Raw genomic sequence first — 5,310 nt, forward strand, 5'->3', positions numbered from 1 at the left:
ACTTCTCATAAGAAGTCTAGCATTACACGTATGGATGAACCTCTCATTCTTGTTCATTCTGATGGGTGTGATCCCATGCCCTATGTTTCTAGGTGGTGTGAAGTAGTTAGTGAATTTCATTAATGATTATTCGCATAAGGTCTAGGCATATCCCATAAAGCAGAAATCAAATGTATTAGCTACCTTTCAACGTTGGCTTATTCTTGTTGAGAACCAATCTGGGTATAGGCCAAAATACCTAAGGTTAGATAATGGGGTTGAATATGTCTCGAAAGCATTTGAGTAGTTTTGCAAGGATAGGGGTATTTAGCATCAATTGACTATCCCTTGTAGCCCACCCTAGAATGGTGTTGCAAAGCGCATGAATAGGATGATTCAATATAGAGTCCATAGTATGCTTTGTCAAATAGTCTTATTGCATCATTTTTAGATAGAGGTAGTTACTATTGTACACTTGACAAACAGATCCCCATGTAGCACTACCATTGGTTGTCAGGTTGCAAAGGAGGTATGGTGGAAAAACCTCCGTCATATGCTCATTTGCGTGTTTTTGAATGTGAGCCTTTTTTTGGCATGTTCCTAAGGACAAAGGCAAAAATAAGATAGATTCTAAATTACTGAAATGCATCTCTCTTGGTTATGGGGATGCGAGTGAGATGGGCTATCACCTATGGGATGCACATGCTAGGAAAGTCATCCAAAGCCATGATATTGTTTTCCATGAGGAGAATATGAATAAGTAGCCTGAGTAGGCAGTTAAGGTATGTAGGGTGATATTTCAGGGGGAGCTCCTATTACCATATAGATAGCTAGAAAAGCCTATAGTAGTTGATGTTCCAATGCCACATGATCATGATGTTGGATAAGATATACAAGCCCCACAACATGTTTTGAGACAGTCTACTAGAGATAGACATTAGCTTAGTCGGTTTGAGCCATCAATAGACTATGCCATGGTTTTGGTGAGTCCATTACTTATGAAGAGGTCATTAAAAGATGATAGTCACTCTTGGGATAGGACCGTGCAATCAAAGTATGACTCATTACTAAAAAACCATACATGGGATTTGGTTTCTTTGCCCAATGGGAACAATGCATTGCCATGCAAGTGGATGTATAAGTCGAAGAGTATCCCTGGATGCCCCAAGCCAACATATAAGGCTAGATTCCTTATAAGGGTTTTAAGTAGAAGCATGGTGTTGACTTTGATGAGATCTTTTCTCATGTAGTCAAGATGACTGCCCTACACTTAGTATTAGCCTTGGTAACTCAATTAGATCTAGATCTCCATCAGATGGATGTAAAGATGACTTTTTTACATGCACGGAGGTTCACTCATAGTGAAGAAGACATGTCACTTGCGTGCAAGGACTTCTAAAAAAACCCTTATTGATAGTCCCTTGTATGCCATGGAGAAACCAATCTATGGAGAGAGGTGATCAAATGCATACCTCCCCTTCTTTTTTCCCTCTATCCCCTCCTTAAATTTAAGTTCAATATAGGAAATTAAGAGGGGTCTACCTCTAATGTATACACTTAAGTGTCCCCTTCCAAAAACCCCCCTCCCTTACACTCATGTGATACCATACAACATCTATAGTGAACCCCCTGGGCTTACATGGGGACTTGCATGATGAAATTTATATACATTAGCCTAATGACTTTCATGAAAAGGGTGAAAGAACATCTAGACTTGTCCAAGTTGAGAAACAACCTTTATGGTCTTAAGCAGGCACCTAGGGAATGGTATCATAAGTTTGATGCATTTATACATTCGTAGTCTTACTCTCATAGTGATATGGATTTGTGTCTCTACACAAAGAAGTCTTGTGATGGCAGCCTTATTATCTTGGTACTTTATGCAGATGATATATTGACTATGGAAGAGCTCATGATGAGCTAAATGCTTTGAAAAGCCAACTCAAGAAGAGATTTGAGATAAAAGGCATGGGATAGGTCTCATATGTCCTTGGGATGCACATCACGTGTGATTGCTCTAAGGGGCTCCTTTACTTGTCACAGAAGGAGTACATATAGAGGTCCTTGAGCAGTTTCATATGCAGGATGTTACACCTATCAGCTATCCTTTTCCTTCTCATGTAAAGGTTAGTCAAGCGAATTGTCTACAATTTGATGAGTAGAAGATTGAGATGGCCAAGAACCCTTATGCATCCACAGTGGATAGTTTGATATATGAGATGATAGCCACTTGTTGTGACATACCATTTGCAGTAGGAGTTTTGCACACTAAATGGCTATACTTGCTGGTAGGCACCATTGGATGTTGTGAAGAGTATAATGAGGTACCTTAAAGGCACTACAAATATGTGCATATGCTATGGTGGCCACGGTATAAGAGTCATGGGATACCATGACTTTGATTATGTAGGACATGTAGATAGTAGGAATTCCACCTCTGGCTATGTCTTCACCTTTGTTGGAGGTGCTATTCCTTGGATGTCTAGGGTGCAAAAATGCACAGCCCTATCTACTACAGGCATTTAGGCTTTCAAGGAGGTTCTATGGTTAGGCCATCTAGTAGCAAACCTTGGTATTACTAATGTCATCTCTACAGTGCATTTAGATTCTATGAGTGCTATTTAGTTGGCCAAGAATCTGGTCTTTGACTGGCCAAAGACCAAGCCACTTTTACCCAGGTCAACAAGCCAACTCCTAAGAGTTGTTGCACTAAACAAGTGATTATTTGCACTAATTGTTTTAATTCGACGTAACCTTCCCTAATATCTACAACGTTGTTTGAAGTAGTCCAACTGCAAAGATTCTAAACTTCAATAAATTATACTAGGCACTAAATTGCCAAACCTAAGATAACTATGGTTTCTCCCCATCTCTCAAGGGCAGCTCCTCATAACGTTCTCCTACCATGCTAGTGGCGATTTATCCAGGAAATGTTTTTAATGTTGTACTTTGGAAAGGTTGTTTCAGGGATATAGATCTCTTAGATCTATTTGTATATCTCCGTTTAAAATTCATTTTTATGTTTTTCTCCACCTGATTAAAATTAGTTCTTTTTATTTGTTTAATTTTGAACAATCATTCAAATCAATTTTTCTGGCGTACCATAAACCCCTAAATTTTAATCTCCCTTGGTAGACGTTTCCCACTCCATATATAAATTTCGTCGTTGCTTATTAGTTTTTAAGTACTTAATTCATTTTGCAAATATAACGTCCTTTCCTTCTTTTCTATTATTAAACATCAACCAGAATAAAACAAGTTCTTCCATACTCTCACATGTCCACATTCATAATTTATTTTAAATTTCCATAGCACCCCTTAATTTATCAATGAGTCCTAGTAGCCCTCCACTCCGTGTATTTAAGAAATTGATTGTAAAATGAATAACATGTAAAAATTTAATATAGATGCTGAGGCTTTTTCCCCTATGCCATCCAATCGTTAAATTATTTGATTTTATTTTGGCTTTAATTTAAACTAAATTTTATAACTGCAACCTAACATTATAAATCATTATAAAGTGTTGTCAAACTTTTTATTTATAATTTCCCATGTTTCCTAAACGCTCATACCGTGTATAATCTCTCCTTTCAAAATCAAAACACCATATCTTTATACGAGCATTTCTTAAGTAAAATATTATTAAATTGTTGTTTCTTTACTTTAACCCTTACAACAAAAATGCACTAACAAATCAAAGATTTTGTTTCCAATATTTCACTAAGAATCCATAGTTTATATCAATAAATAACACATTTTACGTAAAGGAAAACTATGCTTTTTCCCTAAATATAACTCTTTTCTAATTTTTAAATATAACAAAACATCTTTAAAAATCTTGATAGAAATTCAGTAAATTTCCTGACTCATAAGATTTATAGAAAAAATATCAGAACTTATAAATTTTCAGTCAGTAATTTTATAAAATTTTATTTATGATAATTTTGAGTCATTTTTTAGTGTTTTCGACTATTTTTTATTTTTAATAAATAAAAACCAGTTCAGATAAATACAAACAACCATGTAGCATAAGAAAACAGGTTTAAAGACATATTTTAAAAATTATAAACTAAAGAAATTATCATGCCATATCATTTACTTTAGATAAACGAATTAAGACACTTACATGTAAAACCGCGGGTCGTCGTCACGTCCTTGGAGACCGTGTCCTCTTGCAGTCCAGCCAAGGTATCAAGTGTTACTGAGGTTTTCTGATATGTTGTATTCACTTGCTACCACTTCTTCTTAAGCCCTTCAATTAGCTCTTGCTTCTCACACTCTTCCAACCTCCTGGTATTTGGTTGAGTTCCCACTCCCTGCCTTTTAGGTCCTTCTAAGTTTGCTTTACTTTGATTTTCTTTCAAAACTTTATTATAGTTCACAAGATACTTTGGAACTTTTCCGTAATCAGGCTTTTCAACATACGGCCGCACATAAACCGGCAATTTCTTTGGTGTCGAATGGATTATCTCAACAGCATTTGAAGTGATAAAATCCTTGTGGGGATGCTTAAGAACTGGCTTATCGTGTGGAATGGGCGGCTTGAAGCATATTTTTGGAGTCCGAATCACAAATGGCCAAAGTTTGACCCTCGAATGCTTCTTCAGAAACTCATCGGTGTGGGGATTCTGCAACCCCGGCAGATGCCCAAACCTTGCTTTGGACCGCCTCAACTTGGCATATGTCAAGAATGTATCTTCCTCTGCATTGTACTTGGATTTGGGGTAAGAGCGGTGCTTGCTAGTGGAGGAAGGGGAAGGAGGGATGAGGTTGTAGACGCTCTCGACGTTGTCCCAAAGCATCATTCTTTGTCCTTCTCAGATACGTCCCTGTAACTCGGTGATGGCGAACCTCTCTCTCTCCCTCTCTCTCCACCATCTTGGCCCCTCTCCTCAGACAACGTGGCGTTTAGCCGCAGATCGCCGACTTCTGCCACTCTCTCTCTCTCTCTCCCCGGAGCGGAGGCGAGTGCATATGTGGAAGGAGTAAACCCTTTTTAGTAGTATAGTAGTGGAGTTCTTGTATCTGCAGGGTCAAAACGAGAAGAAACATGTCTACGAGAAAAGGCCCTCCCAAGCACCAAAACAGAACCGCGTGAAAGGTGAACGCAGGCGTGAAAAAGAACGACAAGGAGCTTGGTGGGAAATTAAAACCCTATTCTGCAATCACACGAGTTTGCCGTCGCTGCAAGGAACAAATTGAATGGCGGAGAAAGTATGGGAAATACAAACCATTGACTGAACCAGCAAAATGCATTCAATGCAGTAAACGAGCAGTTCGTCAGGCATACCACCGTCTATGTTCAGGTTGTGCAAGGGATGAGAAATGTGA

General features: G+C 38.2%; 1 pseudogene; it reads right to left on the reverse strand.

Moving 5' to 3' along the window:
- Positions 1–4,079: 4,079 nt before the first annotated feature.
- LOC148018551 (uncharacterized) lies at positions 4,080–4,781 on the reverse strand (annotated as a pseudogene).
- Positions 4,782–5,310: the final 529 nt, after the last annotated feature.

This window comes from Lygodium microphyllum, chromosome 21, assembly GCF_053477565.2.
Source record: "Lygodium microphyllum isolate KBCC chromosome 21, Lygodium_microphyllum_v1.1.10, whole genome shotgun sequence".
NCBI lineage: Eukaryota > Viridiplantae > Streptophyta > Polypodiopsida > Schizaeales > Lygodiaceae > Lygodium > Lygodium microphyllum.